Raw genomic sequence first — 15,755 nt, forward strand, 5'->3', positions numbered from 1 at the left:
GAGTCACAATTCTTTAATAATGGAGAGATGAAATTCTCCCACCCCAAATTCCACACAATCTACATGGCCAATGCCGAAAAGAAAAGAACAGGAGTAGTCATCGCCATTAATGATACAAAAAATTTCCAACCGCTCAAGCTCTAATAGGATAGAGGCAGAAGATCCTTGATTATAGTATGCAAAATAAACAACTTTACACTGACGATAGACACACACACACACACACACACACACACACACACACACACACACACACACACCAAAAATCGGCAAAATTCACTTCTTGAATTAGATGGCAAAGAAAATAAAGAAAATCCAGAAAGGCAACCTGGTTTTATCCTGTGATTTCAACATAATCGCAGACAAGGACATGGCCACCAACAACCCAAAGTTAAAAAAAAACGACACAAACCCTGACTTCTTTGATGAGGAGAGAACTACATTATACCTACAGACCTACCTCCAAAAAAATTCTCTTCCAAGATGGCGCTTTAGAGGAGCCTCTGAATGGTGTATTTATCAAAGCTTATAGGCTATTTGTCCAGCCTTTATCTGAACACTTCCATTGAAGGAGAACTCACCACCTCCTGTGGTAAACTGATCCACTCATTGATCACCCTCACTGTCAGGAAGTTTTTTTCTAGTATCTAATTTGTGCCTTCTCCCTTTCAGTTTCACCCCATTGCTTCTAGCCTTTGCTTGTACAAATGAGAATAGGGCTGATCCCTCTGCACTGTGATAGCCCTTCAGATATTTGTAGACCGCTATTAAGTCTCCTCTCAGCCTTCTTTTTTGCAAGCTAAACATTCCCAGATCCTTTAACCGTTCCTCATAGGACATGATTTGCAGACCGTTCACCATCTTGGTAACTCTTCTCTGAACTTGCTCCAGTTTGACTATGTCTTTTTTAAAGTGGGGTGTCCAGAACTGGACACAGTATTCCAGATGAGGTCTGACTAAGGAAGAGTAGAGGGGGATAATTACCTCACATGATCTAGACTATGCTTCTCTTAAAACATCCCAGAATTGCATTTGCCTTTTTGGCTGCTGCATCACATTGTTGACTTATGTTCAGTCTATGATCTATTAGAGTATACCCAAGTCTTTTTCGCATGTGCTGCTGCTTAGCCCAATTCCTCCCGTTCTGTATGTGCTTTTTTTCATTTTTCTTGCCCAGATATAGGACTTTGCATTTCTCTTCGTTAAATACCATTCTCTTAGTCGCCGCCCACTGTGCATCTAAATCTTTTTGAATACTCTCTCTTCCCTATTGTTAGCTATCCCTCCTAGCTGTGTGTTTTCAGCAAATTTGATCAGTTTCCAAATCAATTCCCTCTTGCAGATCATTTATAAAAATATTGAACAACACTGGGCCTAGGACAGTGCCTTGTGGTACCCCATTTGATATATTCTTCCACTTGGGTGTGCAGCCATTTATAACCATTCTTTGAGTACGATCACTCGGCCAGTTGTGAATCCACCTAACAGTTGCCTTGTCAATCCCATATTTGGTCATTTTTTTCAATAAGCATGGTATGAGATCAAAGGCGTAACTTGAAGCTCCTGGGCCCCAGTGCAAAACCTGTAACAGGGCCCCCAACTATAATGCTTTATTCATAGTACTGGGCTCCCTATATGGAGAAGAGAGGTCTTATGGGCTCCCTAAGGTTTCTGAGCCCAGGTGCAACCGCATCCCCTGCATACTCTATAGTTACACCCCTGTAAGAGATACTTTGTCAAATGCTTTACTAAAGTCAAGATAAACTACATTCAGCGCATTTCCCTGATCAACCCAGTCATCTATTTTGTTAGAAAAGGAAATTAGATTTGTCTGGCATGACTTGTGTGTTACAAACCCATGCTGGCTATCGTTTATTACTCCATTTTTATCCAAGTACTTGCATACATGCTGTTTAATTATTTGTTCAAAGATCTTATCTGGTATAGAAGTCAGGCTCACAGGCCTGTAGTTTCCTGGATCCACCTTCTTCCCTTTTTTGAAGATAGGGACAGCATTTGCCCTTTTCCGATCTTCTGGGACCTCTCCTGTTCTACAGGAATTTTCAAGGATTATGGTGAGTGGTTCAGCAATTACCTTTGCTGCTTCCTTTAGTATCCCTGGATGTAATTCATCTGGACCTTGAGACTTGCATTCATTTAAGTTAGCCAAGTGTTCCCTCACCATTTCTCTGCTTACAGATAGCCTGCATTCTTTTATTCCCCCAATAGCACAGGGAACATCAGTTGATGTTACATCTACTTTCTGAGAGGAAACAGATACAAAATAGGAATTTAGGAGTTTGGCCTTATCAATATCATTCTTAACCAATTCACCATTTTCATCATGTAAGCATCCAATAGCATCTTTTTTTTTTTTGCTTTTGACTTTTTTTTATTGCTTTTGGCTTCTGTTGCAAGCCTCAATTCATTATTAGCTTTAACGTTTCTGACACATGCCCTACAGTTTCTGCAGACTGCATTATATTCTTCTTTAGATCTCCCCCCTCCCTTTCCATTTCATTAACATATTTTTCTTCCTTTTAACGTGTGCAAGTTCTGTGTTCATCCATCCTTGTCTCTTTAAATGCTTCCCATTCTTCCTTCTTTTAGGGATTGTAAACGATTGTGCTTTGAAAATATCATTTTGCAACGTTTCCCTACTTTCTTGGTTATTTCTGTCCTTAAGAACATTCAGCCATTGGATTCTTCCTACCCTCTTTCTGTGTTCGTTATTATGTACGTTTTCTCAGGTCTTCCTCCTATTTTTAACCAAAATTCAAGGATAGCATGATTACATGATTACTACCTCAACCATTCCCTCCCTGTTGGTAAGAATTAGGTCCAAGATAGCAGATCCCCTTGTTCTCTCTTCTACCTTTTGGAAGATAAAGTTGTCAGCAAGAGCAGATAAGAATTTGTTGGATCCATTACTTTTCTCTGAGATTCCCAACAAATGTCTGGATAGTTTAAATCCCCCATGATCACTATGTCATGCTTTTTTGAGAGCTTGATCATCTGATGAAGAAAGAGTTCATCAATATCTTCTGCTTGTCCAGGCAGCCTATAGTAAATGCCTACAATAGTGTATTTTCTGTTGTTCTCCTAACATATACCACAATACCTCATCCCCTTTTTGTAGGTAAGTTGTATCCTTCAAGATTTGTATTCTAATCATGTGTATCATTCCACCAAGTTTTCGTGATGGGTATAACACCATACTTCTCGTTCTGTGTTAGGAGCTCCAATTCTCCTTGTTTGTTTTGCTCTGTGCATTTGTGTAGAAACATTTTAGTTTGTGATCGGTGTCTCTTGCTCCTCTACTTTTCTTCAGAATTTTTTGTCTTTGTTCTTTCATTCCACTTCTAATAGCAAGATTCTTAAATGTATTAATTAGCTGTATATATTTTTACCTGGCCTTTCACTTCGCTTCGCATATTGTTCTAGTTTAAAGCTCTCCTACTGAGTGAAGCAAGGCGCACACCAAATATATGCTTACCTGTTTTTGTAAGGTGCAACACGTCTCTAACAAGCAATCCATCATATAGGTAAATTACTCCATGGTCTAGAAATCCAAATCTTGGCTGACGGCACCTTCGACATAGCCAGTTGTTCACCTCTAGGATCCTGTTCCATCTTCTTAATCCATGGCCATCCACTAAGAGGATGGATGAGAAGACCACCTGTGCTCCTAGTTACTTCACATTCTTCCCGATATCTTCAAAGTCTCTGCAGATAGTTGCAAGGTTCTTTTTGTGGTGTCATTTGTCCCTACATGTATTAGTAGGTATGGGTGGTGCTTTGTAGGCCCGAAGAGTCTTGACAGCCTATCAGAAACATCTTTGATTTGTGCATCTGGAAGACAGCACACCTCTCCATTCAACTGGACTCTGTGTGCTTACTACACAGTTCTTTGTGATCTCCTTGATCCACTTCCCTACTCTAACACAAAACCAACTAGAGTCCCTAAATTTAGCCATTGAAAAACTTCCACAAGCTGTGTGAAGAATTTAACCTTCATAAAAGCTAATTCTTCAGATACCTACAAATTAAAGGTATTCTGGAAGAATGCACAACAAAAGAGCTCTATCTTCCAAATAACTAATATAACCAACTTTTCTGCTCTCCTATATACAAACATTCTAAAATTTCTCTACAAGATCTTTAACAAAAAAATGGCGGAGGGGGAAGGAAGTTTAAAGAAAGCTCACATTCTTAACTGGGAGAGAGATCTAATGGCTTCATATTCTGTGGATGTAAGGACTTGATGTGGATCTGCTGTGTCACCCAACAAGTAGATGCAACAGACTTGCAGGGCAGACAGCCGACTCTGGAAACCTGGATGCTCTCTGCTAGAAGGCGTGACTTGGAATCCAAGGTGACCATGGGGATCTAGCTCTATGCTGGAAGCAGGAGATGGAAAGTCCCTGCCAATCAGGAGCAGAGACTTCGCCCTGACAAGAGCGGCCATGCACAAGAACCTAGGCACAGATTAACCCTGTAAGGACTGATCTCCAGGAAGCCAGGAAGTTGGATAAAACCATGCCGTCTAAAGAACCAAGGAATGAGCAAGCTCAAGACCAAGCTGGAAGTACCGGAGCAAACTTAAGACAAAGCATAAACTGCAAACACAGAAACAAGCAGGAGCAGCTGCAACACAGGGGCTGTCAGGTCTGAGGCCTCTATATAGTGGTGCAGAGATGAGCAACAATCTGCAGCTGGGTGGAAGAGGAAGAACTAATTTAACCATGGCAGTGCTGGAAAAAGGGCAATCACAGATTTAGAGGACGATGCCCACATCTGCCAGACTTAACAGTACCCCCGCTCTAAGCCCTCCTTCCCTCCTGTTGGATCTCTGCAGCAGAGCAGCCGGCAATATACAGTATCAATACCCTGTCAAACGTCTGCAGACATCGGAGCTGTACAGGCTTCAATCAGAATGTCGGAAAAGACGTCCGACAGCAGATTGGAAAGGGTTAACGTATTCTGAATTAACTTTGTTTAGCTTGCTAAATAATGCACTAAGGATAGGGCTACCTGGCGACTTTAGCCGAGACACATGGCGCTTGGCCTAACACTGCAATATTGCTCTACGACATTGTAAACTAAGGGAGGTGAATCTGGTCCCAATGCGGCTTACAAGCTGATGTGACCGAACAAATGTTAGAAATCCAGTAGGTTTGGATTTCTTGGGATCATCGTTCATGGAAACCTTTATTGCTCTTTTTCACTTTTATTAATTTACAAGGTCACAAAGCTATAATGTAAGATTTGGTCATTTTGACCTGTTTCAGCTCCAAAGTCGCTGCGTAACCCGAGCCATAAGAACTGAGAAATACAGAAAAGGTTACCTGTCCGGTCAGCAGGTAGATGATCTCTAGGGTGAAGCTTAATATTCTCTTGGTAATCTCATTGCTGGTCTTCTCCATCCTTGGTGGGTCATTCATGAGGACCATTTTGGATGAGGACATGAGAGAACTGGAGGGTTTTAGTACTGCCGGCCCTTTATGAGAAAAGGAGAGACTCTAAATCATACGGGGACATCATCATGTGTGATATACAGAACCCCCCTTATAGAGCATTCAGAGAAACGGGGTCTTCAGAGCCGTCACCACATTACAGGGAGATTACCAGTTAGATGCCTGGAACAACCTTCTGGCCGATCTGCTTGGAAAATCATCAATAAATGAATTCCTGCCACCTGGGATAAACAGAGATCTATACTATGGCCGCTGTCACACGGCGAGAAGACGGCACGAGGTTTGTGTGTTGTGCAAATACCACATACTTTTGGATGGGGTCAAATACATGAGCGATGTTTGCCTGGTTGAGACAAGACTGACGGGGGGGGGGGGGGGGGGGGATGCAGACAATGCTACCCTGCAGCTCCTGGCAGGCCACTAATCTGCTGCGCGCACCACAAGCCCTCACCACACCTGCAGGGAGGTGTCTGCGCGCACCACAAGCCCTCACCACACCTGCAGGGAGGTGTCTGCGCGCACCACAAGCCCTCACCACACCTGCAGGGAGGTGTCTGCGCGCACCACAAGCCCTCACCACACCTGCAGGGAGGTGTCTGCGCGCACCACAAGCCCTCACCACACCTGCAGGGAGGTGTCTGCGCGCACCACAAGCCCTCACCACACCTGCAGGGAGGTGTCTGCGCGCACCACAAGCCCTCACCACACCTGCAGGGAGGTGTCTGCGCGCACCACAAGCCCTCACCACACCTGCAGGGAGGTGTCTGCGCGCACCACAAGCCCTCACCACACCTGCAGGGAGGTGTCTGCGCGCACCACAAGCCCTCACCACACCTGCAGGAAGGTGTCTGCGCGCACCACAAGCCCTCACCACACCTGCAGGAAGGTGTCTGCGCGCACCACAAGCCCTCACCACACCTGCAGGAAGGTGTCTGCGCGCACCACAAGCCCTCACCACACCTGCAGGAAGGTGTCTGCGCGCACCACAAGCCCTCACCACACCTGCAGGAAGGTGTCTGCGCGCACCACAAGCCCTCACCACACCTGCAGGAAGGTGTCTGCGCGCACCACAAGCCCTCACCACACCTGCAGGAAGGTGTCTGCGCGCACCACAAGCCCTCACCACACCTGCAGGAAGGTGTCTGCGCGCACCACAAGCCCTCACCACACCTGCAGGAAGGTGTCTGCGCGCACCACAAGCCCTCACCACACCTGCAGGAAGGTGTCTGCGCGCACCACAAGCCCTCACCACACCTGCAGGAAGGTGTCTGCGCGCACCACAAGCCCTCACCACACCTGCAGGAAGGTGTCTGCGCGCACCACAAGCCCTCACCACACCTGCAGGAAGGTGTCTGCGCGCACCACAAGCCCTCACCACACCTGCAGGAAGGTGTCTGCGCGCACCACAAGCCCTCACCACACCTGCAGGAAGGTGTCTGCGCGCACCACAAGCCCTCACCACACCTGCAGGAAGGTGTCTGCGCACCACCAGCCCTCATTACACCTGCAGGAAGGTGTCTGCGCACCACCAGCCCTCATTACACCTGCAGGAAGGTGTCTGCGCACCACCAGCCCTCATTATACCTGCAGGAAGGTGTCTGCGCACCACCAGCCCTCATTATACCTGCAGGAAGGTGTCTGCGCACCACGAGCCCTTATTATACCTGCAGGAAGGTGTCTGCGCACCACCAGCCCTTATTATACCTGCAGGAAGGTGTCTGCACACTACAAGCCCTTATTATACCTGCAGGAAGGTGTCTGCGCACTACAAGCCCTTATTATACCTGCAGGAAGGTGTCTGCGCACACCACAAGCCCTTATTATACCTGCAGGAAGGTGTCTGCACACCACAAGCCCTTATTATACCTGCAGGAAGGTGTCTGCACACCACAAGCCCTCGTTACACCCGCAGGAAGGTGTCTGCGCACCACAAGCCCGTATTATACCTGCAGGAAGGTGTCTGCGCACCACCAGCCCTTATTATACCTGCAGGGAGGTGTCTGCGCGCACCACAAGCCCTCACCACACCTGCAGGAAGGTGTCTGCGCGCACCACAAGCCCTCACCACACCTGCAGGAAGGTGTCTGCGCGCACCACAAGCCCTCACCACACCTGCAGGAAGGTGTCTGCGCGCACCACAAGCCCTCACCACACCTGCAGGAAGGTGTCTGCGCGCACCACAAGCCCTCACCACACCTGCAGGAAGGTGTCTGCGCGCACCACAAGCCCTCACCACACCTGCAGGAAGGTGTCTGCGCGCACCACAAGCCCTCACCACACCTGCAGGAAGGTGTCTGCGCACCACCAGCCCTCATTACACCTGCAGGAAGGTGTCTGCGCACCACCAGCCCTCATTACACCTGCAGGAAGGTGTCTGCGCACCACCAGCCCTCATTATACCTGCAGGAAGGTGTCTGCGCACCACCAGCCCTCATTATACCTGCAGGAAGGTGTCTGCGCACCACCAGCCCTTATTATACCTGCAGGAAGGTGTCTGCGCACCACCAGCCCTTATTATACCTGCAGGAAGGTGTCTGCACACCACAAGCCCTCGTTACACCCGCAGGAAGGTGTCTGCGCACCACAAGCCCGTATTATACCTGCAGGAAGGTGTCTGCGCACCACCAGCCCTTATTATACCTGCAGGAAGGTGTCTACGCACCACAAGCCCTTATTATACCTGCAGGAAGGTGTCTGCGCACCACCAGCCCTTATTATACCTGCAGGAAGGTGTCTGCACACCACAAGCCCTCGTTACACCTGCAGGAAGGTGTCTGCGCACCACAAGCCCGTATTATACCTGCAGGAAGGTGTCTGCGCACTACAAGCCCTTATTATACCTGCAGGAAGGTGTCTGCGCACTACAAGCCCTTATTATACCTGCAGGAAGGTGTCTGCGCACACCACAAGCCCTTATTATACCTGCAGGAAGGTGTCTGCACACCACAAGCCCTTATTATACCTGCAGGAAGGTGTCTGCACACCACAAGCCCTCGTTACACCCGCAGGAAGGTGTCTGCGCACCACAAGCCCTTATTATACCTGCAGGAAGGTGTCTGCGCACTACAAGCCCTTATTATACCTGCAGGAAGGTGTCTGCGCACCATAAGCCCTTGTTGTACCTGCAGGAAAACAAAGCTGCACAAAAACAGCTTAATATAAACTTACCCCAATCCTCCAGCTTCACAGGAAGTTTATATACTTTTTTCCCTTAACTTGTTTTAAAGCTCAATAAAATAACGCAACAACCATCAGGTGTGAATGTGGCTGATATCAGTGTGCTGTATATGTGTATATATATCCTCTGGCTGATAACAGCAGGCACCAGGAACTTCTACACTGCAATAGCTGAAGGACCTGCAATGATGTCATCATCATGTGATCAGTATATAAGGGCGGAGCTGAGCAGTGAGAAGTGGTGGCTGAAGGACCTGTGATGATGTCACTGTCATGTGATCAGTATATAATGGTGCGGAGCACAGCAGTGAGAAGTGGCAGATGAAGGCTCTGTGATGTTGGTGATGTGACGGGAGGGCCGGAGATCCTGTCACCTATGAGGAGGGAGAAGGACAGACACCAATTCCCAACAATATGCAGAACAGACAGAATGTTATATGGCGGAGGGGCTTACAGAGGAGCGGCCCCTCACACAGCGACCGGTCATAGGAGGAGGCGGCTTAGTATTATACTTGTACATATATGAGGCCTCTGCAGGGTGTCAGTCACACAGTTACATGTAGGGCACCATGCAGGCTTACAGAGGAGCGGCCCCTCACACAGCGACCGGTCATAGGAGGAGGCGGCTTAGTATTATACTTGTACATAGATGAGGCCTCTGCAGGGTGTCGGTCACACAGTTACATGTAGGGCACCATGCAGGCTTACAGAGGAGCGGCCCCTCACACAGCGACCGGTCATAGGAGGAGGCGGCTTAGTATTATACTTGTACATAGATGAGGCCTCTGCAGGGTGTCGGTCACACAGTTACATGTAGGGCACCATGCAGGCTTACAGAGGAGCGGCCCCTCACACAGCGACTGGTCATAGGAGGAGGCGGCTTAGTATTATACTTGTACATAGATGAGGCCTCTGCAGGGTGTCGGTCACATAGTTACATGTAGGGCACCATGCAGGCTTACAGAGGAGCGGCCCCTCACACAGCGACCGGTCATAGGAGGAGGCGGCTTAGTATTATACTTGTACATAGATGAGGCCTCTGCAGGGTGTCGGTCACAGTTACATGTAGGCCACCATGCAGGCTTACAGAGGAGCGGCCCCTCACACAGCGACCGGTCATAGGAGGAGGCGGCTTAGTATTATACTTGTACATGGATGAGGCCTCTACAGGGTGTCGGTCACACAGTTACATGTAGGGCACCATGCAGGCTTACAGAGGAGCGGCCCCTCACACAGCGACCGGTCATAGGAGGAGGCGGCTTAGTATTATACTTGTACATAGATGAGGCCTCTGCAGGGTGTCGGTCACACAGTTATATGTAGGGCACCATGCAGGCTTACAGAGGAGCGGCCCGTCACACAGCGACCGGTCATAGGAGGAGGCGGCTTAGTATTATATTTGTACATAGATGAGGCCTCTGCAGGGTGTCGGTCACACAGTTACATGTAGGGCACCATGCAAGCTTACAGAGGAGCGGCCCCTCACACAGCGACCGGTCATAGGAGGAGGCGGCTTAGTATTATATTTGTACATAGATGAGGCCTCTGCAGGGTGTCGGTCACACAGTTACATGTAGGGCACCATGCAGGCTTACTGAGGAGCGGCCCCTCACACAGCGACCGGTCATAGGAGGAGGCGGCTTAGTATTATACTTGTACATAGATGAGGCCTCTGCAGGGTGTCGGTCACACAGTTATATGTAGGGCACCATGCAGGCTTACAGAGGAGCGGCCCGTCACACAGCGACCGGTCATAGGAGGAGGCGGCTTAGTATTATATTTGTACATAGATGAGGCCTCTGCAGGGTGTCGGTCACACAGTTACATGTAGGGCACCATGCAGGCTTACAGAGGAGCGGCCCCTCACACAGCGACCGGTCATAGGAGGAGGCGGCTTAGTATTATATTTGTACATAGATGAGGCCTCTGCAGGGTGTCGGTCACACAGTTACATGTAGGGCACCATGCAGGCTTACAGAGGAGCGGCCCCTCACACAGCGACCGGTCATAGGAGGAGGCGGCTTAGTATTATACTTGTACATAGATGAGGCCTCTACAGGGTGTCAGTCACACAGTTACATGTAGGCCACCATGCAGGCTTACCGCCTATTAGTGCCCCCCCATACTATTACCTCAGGCGGGCCGTGTTGCACCTCCTAAGTGTTAGGGCTCATGCCCACCGTTTTTTTTTTTTTACCGAGTTAAATTATCTTGATTAAAATTTTGCTTGTACATTTGTATAAAATCTACAATGTTGAACACAACATCCCTATATATGAAGACGAAAGCCCTCACTGACTCACTCGCCACTAATTCTCCAACTTCCCGATGTCATAGAAACATGAAATTTGGCACGAGCATTGATTATGTCCAAAATAGGAAAAGCTAATGGGTCTCAACTCGATTATTCAATTCTATGCACAAAAGAACTAGCGTCCAAATTTTACGTACGGAATCTAATTCTCTCACTTCACGATGCAACAAATAATTACACAAATTTTTACCGCACAAATTTGCTATGACCATTCTTTGCGTACTAAATATTGGAAATTTAAAGGGTTGCACTTTGATTATTCAATCCTATGTATAAAAGTAAGTGACCCCCTATGTAATGTAACTAATAACACACATCTGTACTGCACAAACTTGAAATTTGGCCTGACCATTCCTATGTAATGTAAATAATAACATATCTGTACCCGGCAATATATGAAGTAATAGATGAAAAAAATAGAACTTTAGGTGCTACAAGGGACTATTAAAATCCTAATTTAGATTGCAGGTATTACCCGCTCAATTTATTGTAAAACATAAATAAAAATGGAAAAAGCACAAATATGCAGATATGCAACGCGTTTCTATTCCGGCAATATATGAGACCGTTATCTTCTCAGCAAAACAAAACGCATTTATAAATATGAGTATATACTGGCAGGAATAAAACTGACTGTCGTGTGTATTGAAAGGCTGTAAAGTACAAAAGGAAGTGGACAGGGACTGCTGGGATGGAGTATGCCTTTAAGTATAACAAGGGGCTGCAACCTTCAGTCTGGGTAGGAAATTTGGATAAAAAGGGGTGTTACCTAGGGTAAAAATGAGGAGAGTGTGAGAGGTGGATATTCTGTGGGGTGACAGTATCACATACAGCCTGAGATAAATATCTCTCCTTCTGCCTATACACTGAGAGGAATCTATCTGATCTGTGTGTAATGAGCAGCGTGTGGGAGGTGGACATTGAGTGAGTGGGGTGACTCACCTTTTTATATAAAGGAAGCGTTGCATGGTTACCTCCACGTGATGTTTCCTGGGTAACGCAAAGAACCATGCACAATGGTGAATTATTTTTTTCCTTGGTATCTCTAAAGTAACCACGACTTCATAAGATTTTCCGTGTGAACACCAGATAAACATCAGTACCAAATTAACCCCTTAATCATCACCCTATAGTGTTTTTACGTCCTGCAGCTGCAGGACGTGTATGGAGGGGGGAAGCGCCGCTATCTCCCTCCATACAGCGCAGGCGTCAGCTGTTTATTACAGCTGACAACCGCGGGCAATAGCCTTTAAATGCCGCTGTCAATTCTGACAGCGGCATTTAAATCCCCCGAACGCTATAGCATTACGACATACTGCAGGAGCGATCAGAGCATAGCATGTTAAAGTCCCCGAGGGGGACTTCAAAGTAAAGTAAAAAAAAAGATCAATAAAGTTTTTTAAATTGTAAAAAAAAAAGTTATAAAAGTTTAAATCACCCCCCTTTTGCCATATCAATTACTAAAAAATCTAAATCATAAAATAAAAATATGTATTTGGTATCGCCGCGTCCGAAAAAGTCCAATCTATCAAAGTAGTGCATTATTTTTCCTGCACGGTGAATGTCGTCCGAAAAAAAAAATAAAGAATGCCAGAAATACACTTTTTTAGTTACCCTGTCTTCCAGAAAAAATGCAATAAAAAGCGATCAAAAAGTTGTATGTATTCCAAATTGATACTATCGAAAACTACAGGAAATCCCGCAAAAATTGAGCCCTTGCAAAACTACGTCGACAGAAAAATTAAAAAGTTATTGCGCGCACAATATGACCGCAGAAAATAATTGAAAAAAATTAAATATCTTAAAAAAAAAATACATCAGGTTGTTTTTGTTGCAGTTTGTGCGCCGTAGAAACAGGACGCACCGAAAGATGGTGGAATGTCGTTTTTTTTTCCATTTCTCTCCGCTAAGAATTTTTAAAAAGTTTTTCAGTACATTATATGGTACAATAAATAGTGCCATTGAAAAATACAACTCGTCCCGCAAAAAACAAGCCCACATACAGCGACGTCGATGGATAAATAAAGGAGCTACGATTTTTTAAAAGGGACTAGGAAAAAACAAAAATGGAAAAAAGCAAAAAAGCCCGTTCACTAAGGGGTTAACTCGGGCGAAGTCGGGTATATCAGCTGGTATATAATAAAAATATCCCAAATGTCATTTTGTGCTTGAAATAATTTTTCTCTCCCGTGTGAATTCTCTGATGTGAAACAAGAGTTGATTTTTCTGTAAAACACTTCCCACAATCTGAACGTGACTAATGCTTCTCTCCTGTGTGGATTTTCTTTTTTTTCAATTTCAATATTTTTATTAATTGAATTTCCTTCACCTGAAGACGTTTTAACAAACAATACAAAAACACTCAACCAAACATCCCCCATAGGTCTCTCTTGTACTGCGTAAATAAGTTCTCCGTGACCTTTTTCAGTTCTTTCGTCAGGTGTGGATTCTTCATAGAATGTTTTTTGTTGTATCTTGCAATCCAGAGATTGACACAGTGCAATCCCTCTCTTCTCCTTTCCCTCTCCACTACTCACCCCTCCACCAAAAATATAGCAACTTCAGAGAATTTATAATATTATCTCCTGAGCAAATCTGTACTTAGAAGACCGAAGGCACGCAGCCCTTTGAGCCATATGTTGTAATATTTCTGTAAAGTTGTTCTCTTACAATAAACCCATTTCTGCCACATTAAAATTTAAGTGGCTTTGTTTTTGAGTTTGCCCAAATTGGGAGGGACTTCATCTGGCCAATGTTGCGCTACCAGTTTTCTGGCTAAATACAATAGTCTTGCTACAGCTAATTTCTCATTGTCATCTAAGGGTAAATAATTTACATATCCCAAAGGGCATACCAATGGGGTAAACTCTAAAGTGATCCCATACACATCATGGATCAGACTGCACACCTCGGTCCAATATCTTTTTAGCTTTGGGCAGCGCCCCTTCATATGTATAAGATCTGCTGTGTGGGTCTTACATTTAATACATAGAGGGGTGTCCCTCAGGCCTATCTATATATATAAAGCTGAAAGCCCTCACTGACTCACTCACTCACTGACTGACTGACTCACCAAAAGTTCTCCAACTTCCCAATGTCGTAGAAACATGAAATTTGGCGCAAGCATACATTATCTCCAAAATAGGAAAAGTAATTGGGTCCCAACTCGATTATTCAATTCTAGCGCAAAAGAATTGGCGTCAAAATTTTACGTACATAATCTAAATCTCTCACTTCCCAATGTCATAGAAACGTGAAATTTGGCAGGAGCACTGATTATGTCATAAAAAGGAAAAGCTAATGGGTCCCAACTCCATTATTCAATTCTAGCGCAAAAGAATTGGCGTCGAAATTTTACGTGCGGAATGTAATTTCTTCACTTTCCAGTGTCATAGAAACAGGAAATGTGGCACAAGCATTGATTGTGTCATAAAATATGAAAAGTTAATAGGTCCCAACTCGATTATTCAAATCTAAGCGCAAAAGAATTAGTGTCCAAGTTTTATGTACGTAATCTAATTCTCTCACTTCCTGATGTCATTTTATATGAAGGAAACGTCGCATGGTTACCTCCATGTGGTATTTCCTGGGTAACGCAGAGAACTATGCAAAATGGTGAACATATGTTTTTCCTCAGTATCTCTTAAGTAACCACGACTTCATAAGATTTTCCGTGTGAACACCAGATAAACACCACTACCAAATTAACTCGGGCGAAGCCGGGTATATCAGCTAGTATTATATAAAAACGCTGGAGTACGATACACTCTATGCAGTAGATCCATTTGTGTTAATCTGTGGGATTCACTCAGGGATAGTTTGGGAGTCATCTGTAAAATCTCCCACAGTGATTTCTCAATGGGGCCGATATCCTTGTTGCAAGAGGATAGCACAGGTTTATCGGACCTCCTACCCCGTATGTTCCAAGATATGGCTGATAGGTTTATGATTATATCTCATTAGCTGAGTATGGACAGTAGGAGTCTCATAGATTAAGAGCCCAGCGGTACCCCAGAATTCTATAATTTTCCCAAAATAGGATGACTTAAGCATATCACGCCCTTTACCAGCACAAGAGAGATAACAAACAAACCAATCAAACATTTCCCACATAAATCTTACTGATCCGTCAAGACCCGCCCAGATCAGGATATAAGTCCACCAAGCCACAAAAAATGGTAGTTTGTCCATAACTGTAAAGACAGAAAAGTTTAACCTCGGAAAAATGCTAAAAAAATAAATAATTTGGTTGAAGAAACTAAACAAGTTAACTTCCCCAAATGGCCATTTTCTCATTCGTTAGACTTAACACTTTTGGCGTTTCACTCCGTCAATTTTTCCAGGGAAGTAGATGTAAGTTGTTAGGAGACTCCTCCCCTGTCAGTCACCACTGTTAGGTTCCTCCCAACGGCATGGTGAGTACGCCGCAGCATGTATTGCAGATTCATGTTTCTCTAAAGCAGTTTTAGGATTATCAAATAACTGCGTTTCTCCCAGTGCTACTACCCTCAATCTGGCCGTGTACAGCATAGCGTAAGGTGTACACAGATCCCACAGTCACTTCTTAGTATCTAGCAAAGTCCCTCTTTTCTTCTATACTTCCGCAGAGAAGTCATGGAAAAAGGAAACTCTAGCACCATTAACTTTAATATCTTCTTTCTGTCTGGCCTCTCGCAATATTGCGTCTTGGTCCTTGTAGTGTAGGAGCTACATAAGAACTGGTCATGGAGGGGTCCCTGGGGAAGGGGACCTCGTGTGGACACGGTGGGCTCTTTCTATCGCAAACA

At 45.4% G+C, this 15,755-nt stretch overlaps 1 protein-coding gene and 1 pseudogene across 1 annotated transcript in view; both read right to left on the reverse strand.

Moving 5' to 3' along the window:
* The window catches only part of LOC136608674 (zinc finger protein 850-like), a 62,364-nt pseudogene extending 56,877 nt beyond the window's left edge, over positions 1 to 5,487 (reverse strand).
* The window catches only part of LOC136608658 (oocyte zinc finger protein XlCOF29-like), a 354,481-nt gene that overhangs the window by 158,659 nt on the left and 180,067 nt on the right, over positions 1 to 15,755 (reverse strand). The window lies entirely within an intron of this gene.

The sequence above is a fragment of the Eleutherodactylus coqui genome, chromosome 1 (genome assembly GCF_035609145.1).
Source record: "Eleutherodactylus coqui strain aEleCoq1 chromosome 1, aEleCoq1.hap1, whole genome shotgun sequence".
NCBI lineage: Eukaryota > Metazoa > Chordata > Amphibia > Anura > Eleutherodactylidae > Eleutherodactylus > Eleutherodactylus coqui.